Source organism: Canis aureus, chromosome 34 (genome assembly GCF_053574225.1).
Source record: "Canis aureus isolate CA01 chromosome 34, VMU_Caureus_v.1.0, whole genome shotgun sequence".
Taxonomy (NCBI): domain Eukaryota; kingdom Metazoa; phylum Chordata; class Mammalia; order Carnivora; family Canidae; genus Canis; species Canis aureus.
This window is the reverse complement of record NC_135644.1, coordinates 7718213-7733926: the sequence shown is the minus strand read 5'-3', so window position 1 is coordinate 7733926 and position 15714 is coordinate 7718213. Positions and strand designations below refer to the sequence as shown.

Here is a 15714-nt window from a genome sequence, read left to right as displayed (position 1 = left end):
ACAGCAGCCCAGACTAGGGCTGGAGTGAAGGAGATGGTGAGCGGTGGACAGATCAGAGTAGTTGTCTTCAACTGAGGGTGATTTTGCTCCACAGGTGGCATTCAAATAAGACATTTTTGGTTGTTACAACTGGGCTAGAGGGAAGGGCTATTGGCATCTAACGCATAGAGGCCAGGGGTGCTGCTATGCTCCTACAAGGCACATACAGGATAGCCCCTCATAACAAAGAACTGTCTGACCCCAAATGCCATAGTACCAGGCTGAGAAACTGTGGTCTGGAGAAATACTCAGGGAGTAACACAGACTTCCTATCAGAAATTACAAGCATAAGTATAATGTCAGGTTTATGAAGATAATGTTATGATCCGTAAGAAAAACAACACAGTGTCAGTAACTGCTTTAGGGACAACAAAATTTAAATAAACAGGTGCAATTCAGAGCAATTATTAAGTACGCACGTAGAGTTACTAAATGCTTAGAAGGGATGAGAGCTGTAAACTGCACTCCCAGCTTGACAGAAATACATAGCGACTAAATCTAGCATTGTCTGCAAAAGAGGCACGCACTTCACTCTGGTAACAGTCAGCAGGATCTAATTTTAGTTTATACTCTTAGTGCATTAAAATAGCATCAAGAAGCTCAGGAAGTCTAAAACCATCACACTCCAAGTTTCTGTCTATACTGTTAATAGCTACTTGCCAAGATCCCTGTTGCCCATGTGATGATTATAGCCTATTAAAAACATGTCCTCTGCAAAGTGCTCTTGAAAAAAAAACAGGAAATGGAGTTAAGGGAATGATTCTAGATAAAATAATTGGCAACACAAATATCACAATGCAGACATTCATAAGGAATAGATCTTATAAGACTCCTGAAGTTTTGTGAGAGCTTTATGAGGATTTTTTACTGTTTACTATAAAAGTTAAAATGCTTTCAATCAGAGTTCCAGTGTCACAATGGTAAATTAGAAAAGCAAATAAACATTTTTATTTGAACAGAAAATCTACTAATTGCCTACATGTGACTTGGATAAAAGTTGAATGGGGGAAGAGCTGAGCCAGGCCTATTACTGCAAATGGGGAGCAATCCACAGTGTGCTTGGTACCTTAATTTATCTGTTAAGCCTCTCTTCTAGTCAAACAAAATCCAGATGGACTGACCCAATGAGATTCATTTTTTCCACTTCAGTTCATAGGACCTTCTAAATTGCAGTTCGAGATTTTTAAAAAATTGCTTTATTTTCTGAAATTTTAGTTCAAGACGTATTCTTCTCAGTAAAGTATGCTCAATTGTTGCATTCTGCAATTGTCTAACCAGATACATATCACTGGAACGAACCTAGAAAGAGTTCAAAATTAATATCCCACAGTATGGACAGTTTGGTTTTTGTTTTTTTTCTACCAAGAAGCCATAAGCAAAAAAGGAAACAACAATCAGCAGTTTCATAGTTGAAGTCAAATTAAGTCTTATTAGTGTTTTCTTTTAACAGCAATAAATATATACACTCCTCCACTCGTGGGCAGATTCTTTTCCGGTGTTAGATACCTGAGATACAAAAAGCATCTGTTTCAGTCCCTCCTTCTCCTCATGCTTATGCTGCACTCCTCATGCCTATATTCCTGTGCCTAGGACTATAAATACACAGCTACCTGGAATAAAGTCTACATTTTCCAGTTTCTCTTGCAGCTAGGAGCAGCCATGAGATAAAATTAAGGCCAAGTGAAACTTCTGGGTATTTCCTTAAAGGGAGAGGAAGCCACCTGACTTCTTTCTTCCTGATGCCTGGGAAGTAGATGTAATGACATGCCCAAGAAGCAGCACAGGATGTGGAGGTGCAAGCCACATGATACGGATGTCAGAGTAAAAGAGAGTGGAAGCCTGGTTCCCTGACACCATGGAATACCACACCAAGCATGGATGATCAACAAAATATGTTTACATGAGCAAGAAAAGCATTTCTATTTTTCTTAAGCCACTGTTTTGTTTTGTTTTCCTGTCATTGTAGATGACTTTAATCCCAACTGCTACATGCCTTTGCAAACTACTTTATTTTTTAAAGATTTTATTTATTGAGAAAGAGAGAGAGTGAGCGAGCGAGTACGCACAGACACAAGCAGTGGGGAGACGAAACAGGGGAGGGATAAGGGGCAGAGGGAGAGGGAGAAGCAGGCCACCCCCCCATGAGCAGGGAGCCTGATGTGGGGATCAATCCCAGGACCCAGGGATCATGACCTGAGCCAAAGGCAGATGCTGAACCAAGGGAGTCACCCAGGCACCCCTAGGATTCTCATTTATATACAGTCTTCATGTAGTTCAGGTTATGGGTGGCTTTTTTGTTTGTTTGTTTAGGAACTCTCAACTTCCACAGAGATTTTTCCTTATATTGAACTAGGACTTATTGTCTATACATTTCCACCTAATTTTGAACTTTGACAGCATTTGTATATAAATATTTATTAATTTGAATTTACCCTATGCCCCCACAACTAGATGATAAATTCCTTAAGGCTTGGAAATATGCTTTCCACTTCCTTGTATTCCCAATACTTTGCTACAGTTAACAGGTGCTCACATATCTGCTAGGAAGGGGAAGTAAAAGAAAGAAAGGAGGGAGAGAGTGAAGAAGGGAGAGACAGAAAAGGAGAATGGAAGAGAGAGGGACAGAGAGGGACAATCCAATAAATGATTAAAAGCAACGCAGCAATGTGTTTTGCCCCCAAAGATGCTTACTAATAACTTCTGCATGTTTACACCTGTGGGCATTAATGGGCCATTATAGGATCAATTTAAGCACCTATTGGTTAAACATTCCTGTATTCAGTAGCACTTTTGAATGCATAACTGAGTGGAAATCTTTGCGGGTGGGAGATGACTCAACTTGAAACAATAACTCTCCAAGAGTCTAGAGAATAAGAATCTCCTATAAGCCATTCTGCGGTTCTTCTTTGCTGAAACAATAATAATAACAACAGCAGCAACTGCTAACAAGAAATGAAATTGAAGAAGGCTTAAAAGTTTGCTAGAAGCTCAGAATGATTATCTGAAACCGTGCCCTGTGCCTGAAGAAAAGCCAGAAACCAATCCAAGGATGTCTGTGAGCCAGGGTCAAGTTAGGACAGGGTTTCTCACTGTTGCTGACAGAGAATAAGGAACTCAGTCTTCTTACTGAGTTTTCCAGATTAGAAGTATCTTCTTGTACTTGTTGAAACAAAATTTGTTCTTACATTTCCTTATGTATCCAGCATTAATCATGGCTTACCAATTGATTTTGAACTTCTGTCTTGACAGTGTATATTTCTTATTACTGCTTTTGGATATCCTATAAATCTAAGCCTGATTCCTGATTTCTCTTTATTTTGCCTTAATTTTGTTTACAGTGAATTTTGATTATAATTAATCCTGGCTGATAAGAAATGGCTCTACCTCATTTCTCATTTCTTTTTTTTTTTAATCTTTTAACTTTGGAATAATTTTAAATTTATTCCATTTACTTTTGATAAAAAAGTTGTGCTTATTATTCTAGGAATGCAAAGTTGGTTAAGGATTCTAAAATCAATCTAATTCTTACCACTTTAACAGGAGAAAATCATGCAACCATCTCAACAAATGTAAAAGAAGTATTTAAAAAAAATAAAACTCTATTATTGATCAAAAGATCTTAGTAAACTATCAATAAAATGAAATTTCCTTAATTTGAAAAAAGTTATCTTTAATTAAAATAGTATGGTACCTGCACAAAAACAGATAAATAGACCAATGAAACAGAACAAAGAGCCCAGAAATAAACTCAAATATATAGAGTCAAATAATCTATGACAAAGGTGTCAAGAATACACAACAAGAAAAGAGCAATCTCTCCAATAAATGTATTGGGAAAACTGGATGTTCACATGCAAAAGAATGAAACTGTATCATTATCTTACACCATATACAAAAATTAACTCAAAATCGATTAAAGACTTAAATGTAAGACCTAAAACTGTAAAACTCCTAAAAGAAAACACAGGGAAAGAACTCCTTGATGTTGTTCTTGGAAGCGATTTTTTGGGTGACACCAAAAGCAAAAATAAACAATTGGTACTATATCAAACCAAAAATCTCCTACGCAGCAAAGGAAATGATCAACAAGATGAAAAGGCAATCTATGAAATGGGAGAAAATATTTGCAAACCAAATATCTGATATGGGGTTGCTATCCAAAAGGTATAAGAAATTCATAGTACTCAATAGCAAAAAACCCACCTGATTTAAAAATGAGTAAAGGAGCTGAATAGACATTTTTCCAAAGCAAACATACAAACAGCCAACAGGTAGATGCAAAGGAACTCAACATTACTAATCATTAGGGAAATGCCTATCAGAACCACAATGAGATATCAAAAAGACAAAAGATAACAAGTGTTGACAATAGTGTGAGAAAAGGGAACCTATGTAGACTGTTGGTGGGATGTAAATTGGTACAACCATTATGGAAAACAGTATAGGAAGGTTTCATAGAAAATTAAAAATAAAACTTACTATATGATTCAGCGATCCCATTGCTGGGGATATATCCAAAGGAAATGAAATCAATATCTCAAAGAGATATTTGCACTCTCATGTTCATTGCCACATTATTCACAATAGCTGAGTTATAGAAACAACCTTATGTGCCTGCCAAAGGATGAATGGATAAAGAAAATGTGATATATATCTCCACATATCCATGGATAAAGAAAAAAATATATATATGGAATATCATTCATCTCTACAAAGAAGGAAATTTCTGTGACAACATGGACATTCCCAGGGAACATTAATGTTAAGTGAAATAAGGCAGAGAAAGACAAACACTATATGACCTAATTTATAGGTGGTATCTAAAAAAGTTGAACTCATAGAACCAGAGGACAGAGTGGTGATTAAGAGAGGGTGGTGTGGGGAAAATAGGGAGATACTGGTCAAAGGCTACAAACTTTCAGTTTTAAGTTTTCAGTTATAAGATTTTGGGGGGATTAAAAGTGAGTCTAGTTAGTAATACTGTATTGTATCCTTGAAATTTGTTGTGTTCTCACCTGCACCACTATAACAAAAAAGCTAACTATGAGAGATGATGGATGTGTTAATAAAATAATTGTGGTCATCATTTCATAATGTGTATGCATATCAAACCATTACATCATATACCTTAAATATATATAATCTTTAAAAAGATCTTATTTATTCATGAGAGACACATAGAGAGAGAGGTGGAGACATAGGCAGAGGGAGAAGCAGGCTCCATGCAGGGAGCCTAATGTGGGACTCGATCTTGGGACCCCAGGATCACTCCCTGAGCCAAAGGCAGATGCTCAACCACTGAGCCACCCCGGCATCCCAAATATATACAATTTTTATTTGCCAAATACCTCTACACCTCAATAAATGTGGGAGGGGGTATGAAAAAGGTTATCTACAAAATTCCTAAGGTAGATCTCATAATTAGTGGTTAAAAATGGAAAAAATTCTCTTTGAGATTGGCAGTGAGACAAAAATGTACTTTATACTTCTAATTAATACCATATCGAAAATTCTACCTAAAGCAATGAGACAAGGAAAAGAAAAAAAAATGTTCTAAGACTGGGAACAAAAATATGAAGCTGTAATTATTAGCTGATGATGTGATCAGTGTATGTATAAAAATCTCAAGGATTTCAGACAAATAAATATATAAAGCCAGTTTAGCAAGGATGTTAAATAAAAAGTCAATAATATCAACTCAACTGTCTATAAAAACAGTTGGAAAATGAAATTAAAAGAATTAAACTATGCACAACAGCTTAAACATCAAATACCTAGGAATAAATTTCAAGAATGATACGCAAGACCTCTGTACAGAAAACTATAAAACATTATTAAAATGAAACCCCCCCCCAAAAAAAATGAAAACCCAAATAACCTGGGGATACCACACTAGTAGACTGGAGAAACTCAATATTGTAAAGATGTCATATCTCTCAAATTGACCTATAAGTTTTATGCAATCTATAATAATTTCAGAAATTTTCTTTTTTTATCAGATGATTTTATTCTAAAATTTATATGGAAATACAATGGACAAAGAATAGATTAGACAAACTTAGATTAAAAAAGGTGGGAGGAAGAGCACAAGTACATCACAACACTTACTATAAAGTCATAGTAATTAAGTCAGTATGGTATTGGTATCGGATTAAACAAATATAACAATGAAACAAATAGTTATGATAATCCAATACATATATAGACACTGAATTTTTGGTAGCAGAACAGTGGGGGAAAGTCCTGCCTTTTAAATAAAGGCACTGTATTGCACATGAGGGAAAAAAAAAAACAAACAAACCAACGCTGAGTCCCAAACCCCACTTCACACCATACATAAAACTTAATCCTAGATGACCTGTAGCTCTAGATATGAAAGGCCAAACAAAATTTCTGTAACACTCTAAAGAAGAATATATTCACGTCCTTGTGGTAGGCAAGGATAATTTAAATATAAATAAAAAGTCTTGACCACAAAAGAAGAGATTAACAAACTGGATTGTGTGAAATTAGGGTCTTCCACTTATTACAGTAACACCATTAAGAAATTAAAAAGCCAACCCACAGACTGTGAGATATTTGCAACTCATAAATCTGACAAAGGACTCATATTCAGAATAAACAACTTCTACACAACATTAAAAAAATATAGACAAACCAATAGAGAATAGGCAAGAAAAAAAAAAAGAAAATAGGCAAGAGACTTAAATAGGTACTTCATAAAAGGAGGTATTCAAATTTTTATGAAATTATTAAAAGGCTCTCAATCTCAATAGTAATCAGGGAAACACAAATTAAAACCAAAATAAGATGCCACGATATTCCCATGGAAATGACTAAAATAAAAAAAAAAAAAATTTAACAGTACCGAGTGTTGGCGAGAATATGGGAAAACTAGGACTCTCATAGTTTTTATAGGAAAACTATGAATTTTTCAATCTGGAAAACCTTTTGAAGAAATCTCATTGCAGAACATATGTATACCTTTGGATCAAGTAATTCTACACCTAGGATGTGTGTGTGTGTGTGTGTGTGTGTGTGTGTGTACATACGTGTGGCGATATATATATAGGAAGTATATATTATGTTGGATATATGTATTTATTTGTAATAATTTCAAACTAGAAACTCACATTTCTCAATAGATAATTATGGTATATCTGGAATATGGAATACTATTCAGTAATAAGGGTAACAAATACAGCTCTATACAACATCTCAAAAGAAACTCAATACAAAAATACATATTGTAAAACTCCATTTATAATATTAAAAAACAAGCAAAAAGGAAGTATGAAATTTGATTTAGGATGTTGGTTATCTTCGGGAAGGAGGGCAGTAGTCTTTAGCTTAAGGTGCGTCACAAGGAGGCCTTCTGGGTTGCTAGTAATGTTCTATTTCTTAACCTCAATAAGTAGCTACTTAGGTGTAATCACTTCATTATAATTAATTAAGGTAAATACTTATGATTTATGAACTTTTCTGAGCTGTGTTCTATTTCAAAACATTTTATTTGGAATATCCATCTTTTATCGATTTTCTTCTTTTATCCATCCCTACCCTATTTTTCACATTTGCATGTTAAATATTTAAATCTAAGATCTCAAGGTCTTGAGGAAAAATACATGGTTATAGTTATTAAAAGTAGCAAGCAGCATTACAAGTATATAGCAGTTTGCAGATTTTCACATCCATTTATCTCGATTATTTGTAACAACCGTTTGAGAGACAACAGGCAATAAGAGGGTTATTTTCAAAAAATAGATGTATAAACAGACTCAGATTTTGTTCCCTAAGTTCACACATCTAGAAAGTGACAGAGTTCAATCTAAGACTTTTATTCCTGATCTCTAGATTGTTGCTGTTTATACTATCCATGTAGCCATTTAAAATAATATGTAGCTAAAATAAATGATCCTGATTCAAATAGCTGAGTCTTTTATTTGATTCTGACCAAACCCACTCTGAGTCTTGAAAACTGCCATTGCCATTTTCTCCTAAACCTCTTAAAAATAAATGCATTTATAGAGGTCAATTACATAAGGACAACACTTTCCAGTTTTTTATATAGATTTCTCCACACCAAGTAATGTGTGTGAACTGTGCTTCATACCTTCTTAACTACAGCAATCTATTTCAAATGTGGATTCTGTTTTGGGCGCTCTTTTAAAATTAGACTATAGTAATAGGACTGAGTTGTCCAGGGACCGTATATTCTGAAGTTCTCCAGTTGATTTTTCTAGTTTTAGAGGAAGGAAGAATTATTAGTTTCCTTTCGAGTGGTTATCCAAATTAGGAGGATGAAAGGAATATTTTAGACCTCAGTTACAGAAATAGGTTAGAACACTGTGCTAGTAAAATAATGAGTATGATCACTCTGGATAGCTTAAGTATTCTTTGATCACTATAGAATGCAGCTCTAACTTCCACCAGGTATTTTAAAATTACATACCTTTGATCACAGCGGGTACCAGGAAAAAGAGCTCATACGACCTAATTGACATTATCTGCACTACTAGAGAAACATAATTCAGAGGTTTATAAAACTGATGATGTGTGAGGCGTCTCACCCTCAAACGGGGGAACTGGTTGGTGTTTCGTTGGTGGTGGTGGTGGTATACACTGGTACAAATTCTACGGACGAAAGTTCGGCAAGCAGTCTTAACAGCCTAAAAAGGGCAATTTCTAAGGCCCTGTACTCACTTTATAGCAATCTTTCAAAGGAAACAACTAATGACAAAGATCTGCCTACAAGGCTATTTGCTGTAGTATAATTTATAATAGTAAAAACTTACAGTAGCATAAATGTCAAATAGTAAAAAAAAAATATTAAATTACCCGTGGCATATTCATATTCACTTTGGAGCCATTACAAGCAGCAGTGTAAATGAACTGGTAAGATGATATTTGGCCAGACAAAACAAATAATATTCAAATTCTGTCCTCAACCAGCCACCTTTCGTCTGTGAGGCTGTGGAAGGATATGTAGGCATGTGACGGGGTCAAACAAAAGAAGACATTATGCTGAGGCTCCTGTGACTTTTTAATACTTCAGTGACAGCAGGAACAGTTCTTTTTGACACATTTTTCCTGCATCAGCAGGACCTGACTTTGCCTATTATAGTATCCACTTCCCCATCTTCTTCCCCCTTTTGTGACCCTACTCCCTTTAAGCAGGTTCAGAACATAATTTCTGAATTTCTGCCCTGTTTTATTTGATGCTCTCCCTGCTTCCCATTTCCAAGTGCAGGGCTACCGTGATTTGTCGGATCTGTGTGACTTTCTCTGGGTTTCTTTCCATTTCCTACTGTTCTTGTTGTAACTACAAAGTAACCACCTTTTATTTTAAGAAGGGATCTCTTTGATATCTTACTTCTGATGCCTTATGTTCTCATCCCAAATCTCAGAATAGTTTCCGTGTTCATTTACCACATTCCAAAGGCTTTTTGCCTTCTCACGGTGGTTGAACTCTGTCTCAGAACAAACCTATTTACTAGACTTTAGACTGATTATGGCACCGATGTATAATCTTCTCAGCCCTCGGGTGTGTGATAATTTCACGGACTTTTTATTCCCCCTTGGCCTAAGAAGAAAACACTAGCCCTCCCCCACTTGGGTAGAGGTCCCCAATCTTGTTATTTATTTGTATTATTCACTCCACTGCCCCAGTGAGGGGGAATCAGTACTTTGGGTCCCTGAAGTTCATAGCTGAGACCAGAGTGCATATACTGTCGGCTAAGAGACCCTAATCAGGAAGGAACATCATCCCTAAGGGGGGTGAAGAGCATCTTCTTGGATCCAGCCATCCAGCATATATATCCTGCTGTATATATCCAGCAGCCCATATACAGAATCTTTCTCTTTTTGAATGTCTTTTAATGACTTATAAGACAGACCAATAATGCCAAATGATTAAGTGGGACTAAAGTACCTTCCAAATAGTAGGTATAAAAGCATCTCATTCGTGCTTTTTTTTTTTTTTTTTTTTTAATGTCCTCCACAGCCACACATATAATCAAGATGGGAAGCACCAGTGGTTAAGCTATCTGTGAATGGTAGGAAAGCATGGTGGGGCAGCTGCTGGGGTTCAGTTTCTCTTCTCTTTTCATGTCTTTATGTTTGAAGCAGTTTACCATGGAACCACATTTATTACTTTATCATTTAGACACTAATGTTCATCTCTTTTTAAAATGTGGCTACTTTATCTTGAACATCCTGAACAAACCATGTTAAGGCCCAGGGTTGTTTTTTTTTGTTTGTTTTTGTTTTTGTTTTTTAATCTGCTTTCAATTCCCCCTGATTCCCTAACTTCATCATCCTTGAGTGCCATTCTCATAGGACACTGCCTTATTTTTATTAAAATAAGAACTGTTAGAGATATAATAAGAAAGAATAATTTTTCAAGTTTCTAAAAGATGGGCCTTAAAACCTTCAAGTAATAATAATGAGCACATATAATCTGTTTCTCAAGCCCTAGGTTTCTGAAACCTCCCATCTAAATTCACTGTCCATGAGCAGTGGTCTCCACTAACAGAAAAAAAAAAATCATGCAGAATGCCAGTGACTATTTCATTGTAAATGTAGGTTCTGTATCATCTCTGTGCTCAGATTAGAAATAATCCCTGGACAGATACATAACTCAGAGTTCAGCTTGTGGGTGGACCATGGTTGTAGAGCTGCTTCCATTTACCCTGGTGAGGTAAACAGTCACATCTTCACTCTCTGCTTGGCGGTACATAACAAGAAACACCACATTATAAATAAAACTGAAGAGACTAAGGTCACTTCAATTCACCTTCTAAGCTTCCTCCACTTTTAAATGGTAAAATAAAATATTCATGTGCTACCATTATGTGGTTGAAAACGACCGGAGACAATTCCTCTTACTTCTATTAATCCATGATTGCCCGTAGCCTCCCCCCAAGTCCATCGTCTGTATCCATATCTACCTCATATATGAATGAGGGAAGTAGGAAAAAGTGATGGTCATACATAATAGAATCAACAAGTGAGACAACAAATCAATCTTCCTAACAGCATGACAAATGTACCAAATCACATTTCAAACATTCACTGGCACTTTGAACAAAAAAACACTGCCTAGTTCATCCACAGAATAACCTATTTCCCCAAGAGATGTCTGAGGCTGCCCAAGGCAACATACCATCTCTGAAAATTTAGGGAACACAAATGAAAACTGAATGCCAGTTTATTTTCTGAATTAAAATCTTAAGCACTTTAAGTGAGATAGCAATACCGAAAGTAATTTAACATCTTTTAAGATAATTCAAAGTGCTCAACTCATTTAATATAATTATCTCTTAACATTGTTATAGACTCCCTATTTTCCTAGTGCTCTTTAGAAAGGACAAAATACCCTTCCTTTTATCATAATTTTTCCCTTGTCTATATCTAATTGAAGAGCTTTCTATCAGGAAACTTGAAAAATGGATAATTACTGCTCTGGGGCCTCTCGTCAACTATGAACTTGGGAATTGGAGTTTCTGGCCTTGCTTAATGAAAAGTGTCTGAATTAAATTTTCTTCATCTCACAAGTATCATTTTTTTTTTCTTTTGGTAAAAAAGTTTCCCAGAGAATCTCTTTTAATAGCCACTGGCAAAGCCCGTAATTCTACTACTGAAACAATGAGATCTATTTTCCAGATCATCAATCTTCATTTTCCAGACAGATACAATTGTTTGAAGAGTTGCAATTACATTATCCCTTGGTGCTTCTTCAGCCTCCACATTTGACTGATTCCACAGTTAAACAATTAAAAGGCCAACGGAATTGAGGATTAATTTTTATCTCTAATAATAAAAAGTTCATTGCATTGAATTTCTTGGTATCAGCATCATCACCCTCCTAATTAAAAGTGCAACAGTTATATAATCTTGCAAAAGGAGAAATGGAAGTCAATATGCATTCATGGACTATATAATTTGAGTGTAGTAACTGCTGTCATCTTGACTGTATGGACAACACCATTTTATGCTACCTAGAAATGAATCAATGTAAAGTGCTAGGCTTCGCCTGTAGAGCTAACACCTCATTTAATCCTCTGATGTTAAACACTACATGTTTTCTGGACAGCAAACAACTATAGTTAGTCAGAAATAGGTCCAGCAGATTCCAAACCAAATGCAGATAACCAGGGCGAACCACACACACCATCAGCATGTAGGTATGTTCTACAACAGCTGGCATCAAAGGCCAGCAGAAGGCTGTGTCTGCTGCCTTCTAAGAGCCCGAAAGGAGTCAAGGCCAGCTCTTCTTCACATTCCCTACATGACTGCTCCCTTCATCTCATCATGTTACCATCAGTTCTGTTCATGTGGGGGTTCCTCTCAATGGCTCTAGGAAGACAGGCCCTTCCCTGCCCAGGTGCCAAGGTTTGGATTCCACAGGCCTCCCCTGGAACCTAGGAGTCTGAATTTTTCACAAACAGCCACAGTGTCAGTGAGGTGTAGTCTTGGAGCCACTTTTACTTTTTTAAAGTTTTTATTTAAATGCCAGATAGTTAACATACAGTGAAATATTAGTTTCGGGTGTACAACACTTCCATACGACATCCAGTCCTCGTCACCCCTTAATCCCCACCACCAACTTCACTCATCCCCCCACCCACTTCTCCTCTGGTGACCATCAGTTTGTTTTCTACAGTTAAGAGTCTGTTTCTTGGATTGCCTCCTTTTTTCCCCTTTGCTTACATGTTCTGTTTCATAAATTCAACATATGAGTGAAAGCACATGGTATTTGTCTTTTTCTGACTTATTTCACTTAGCGGAATACTCTTTAGTTCCATCCACATCATTGCAAATGGCAAGATTTCTCTCTTTTGATGGCTAATATTCCATTATATATATATAATATATAATATACATACATATACACACACACACACACACACATCTTCTATATCCATTCATCGGTCAATGGACACTTGGGCTGCTTCCATAATTTGTAGATAATGCTGCTATAAACATCAGGGTGCATGTATCCCTTTGAATTAGTATCTTTGTATCCTTGGGTAAATACCTAATAGTGAAATGGCTGGACTGTAGGTTTTTGTTTTTGTTTTTGTTTTTTATACTTTTTAAGGAATCTCCATGTTGTTTTCCACAGTGACTGCACCAGTTTGCACTGGGAGCCATTTTTTCAAGGAAAAAAAAAAACTCTCTGTGAGCTTTTGGAGTACTCTGTGGTTTGTGTATTCTGAGTGCTTGGCACAGTGCATCAGATGAGATACAAATTAAGAAAAATGACACCAAAAGCCTAGAAAAGGCAGGATTCAAATTAGAAACCGGCTTGGGGAAAGGAAGGCTTAGAATTTGGTCCTACTGAGGGCTCTTTTATACACTTGTGTTTCTGAGTTTCAAGTTCTTCAGGGTAAAAGTTCAGCAGTAGAAGCAGGAGGTAAAGAATGTGAATGTTAGGAGGGTAGAGAGGACAATATTTTAAGTGTATGATTTAGGAAAACTTTCCCTGATCCCACAGGGACAGTCCTCTCAACTTGTCCTCCCCCAAATTTGGAAAGAAAAACAGTCCATGAAGTCATGGTAGAAATCACCCAACAAATATAATATTTAAACATTAAAAATTATCTTAACCTGCTAAAAGTGAGCAGTTTTCATCTAACAAAATTGAAATTTTGTTTAAAAAATATACATCTTAGGAAATTACCTGAAGTCCATGCAATGGTTCATCTGTGGGCTTCTGAGAATTATTTCACTTATTGTTTTTGTCAATTCTCTCATGAGGTAACGGACTAGTCAAGCCAAAATTTGTATTGTTTTATCAAAACATAATCATATTTTATTCATTTCGTAATGTATAGGCTAATTTCAGTGTCAGGACCTGTCTTCCATAAAACTATAACATGAAAACACTAATTCAAAAAGGTATTTACACCACTATGTTCATTGCAGCATTATCTGCAAGAGCCAAGTTATGAAAGCAGCCAAAATGCCCATCAGTAGATAAGTGAATAAAGAAAATGTGGTGTGTGGTGTATATATTATATATATATATATATAGAGAGAGAGAGAGAGAGAGAGCGAGCGCACACAATCATCACGATGAGCACTGAATAATGCATAGAATTGTTGAATCATTATAATGTACAGCTGAAACTGAAAGTATACTTCTCTCACTTCCCACTCCAATATTATTGGCATGTTGAGAACTATCAAGAATTCCCATGAGTGCTTGAAGTAAGTCCTGCACTAAATGGGAGCCAATTATGAAGGGAATGACCCAAACTATAGAGAGATTCCTCTGAGGAATTATAACTATTAATGGATTATGCTTTTTTTTTTTTTTTAAGTAGGCTCCATGCCCAGCATGGGGGCCCAATGCTGAGCTTGAACTCACAACCCTGAGATCAAGACCTGAGCTGAAAACAGGAGTCTGGCACTTAACCGACTGAGCCACCCAGGCACCCCTTACTGGATTACTCTTAAAAGGAATGGGCTAACAAGTAAACATCAACTTGAGGGACCTGCCTATTATAATCTGTTCCTTGGCTTCTGTTTCACAGGGTCAGTTGCTGTTTGCTATTCTCTTGACTCATCTCATGAACCCCAAATTACTCTATTTCAGAATGATTGCCATGGACTATGTTGCTCCACCCCAGCATCCGCCAACTGACCTGCACTGCTTCAAGCCATACGTCAGCAGGTCCTGTCGTGTTGATTCTTTCTCAACCCTTAGAAATACCCACCTCTGCTCATATAGAGTTACTAGAAATTGCAAAATAAGCTACTATATTAATAATACCACTATGTTCCTAGTATGTATTATCATAAAACAAGCATCAAGGGAGAATAGGTCAGTGATTAAGATAACACATCTGGAGTCCAGTAGGCCTGGTTCACGTTGTGATTCTGATGAGTACTAGCTGTATGACCAACATGGTGCCTACATCTCTCTGACTCCCATCCATTCAACACTCCCATCCTAACAACACTACTATCTCCCTGGGTCTATGTAGAGATTAAAAATGCTGCCTGCACGATAGTGGGCAAGAGGACCGGTGAAAGTATTTGTTCAAACTGCTGGGAGCTATTATACTAACACTACTACTGTTAATGAAAAGGGTACATGCTTTAGAGTCATAATTAGTTCAAATCATGGCTCTGCATTTCCATTTCTTCATTTGTAAAGTAAGGTTGACACCAACCAGGTTACAGATTTGGTTTGAAGTTTAGAGATGAATATATTTAAGTCCTTGGTAAAATGCCTGGCACAGGGCAGGCACGCAGTGCAAGACAGCCATTGTAATAACTACAGATAGAAATGACTTTGGTCATGAGGCTGTAATCCACATGCCGTACTGTCAAGTTGTTTTAAGTTTAAATGTCTTTTGATACCTTTTGGTGCTGTGGTTCTTACTCCATCATGATCCTCGTGCTGGCGAGGAAACCCTATCCAAGCAGAAATGCACCCAGCCTTTCTCATCGTCTATCTACTGAGAACGGTCTCGTCTCTACCAACTCAGTTTCTTTCCCTTCTCTGCCTCAGAGAAAGGTTCTGCCGCCAGGCATGTTGTCTGGGACTTCCATGGTCTAGAAAGGAAAGAAAGGGGCAAGAGGATGAAGAAGGGAGACAAGTGGGTTAGAGGTGGGGGGGGGAGGGCTTGAGAGAAAAGTTGCTGGAGGAGCTGAGGGAGGATG

At 36.8% G+C, this 15714-nt stretch overlaps 1 protein-coding gene across 11 annotated transcripts in view; it reads right to left on the bottom strand.

The window, feature by feature from the left end:
• ZNF385B (zinc finger protein 385B) overlaps positions 1 to 15714 on the bottom strand; it is a 388911-nt gene that overhangs the window by 221087 nt on the left and 152110 nt on the right. The window lies entirely within an intron of this gene.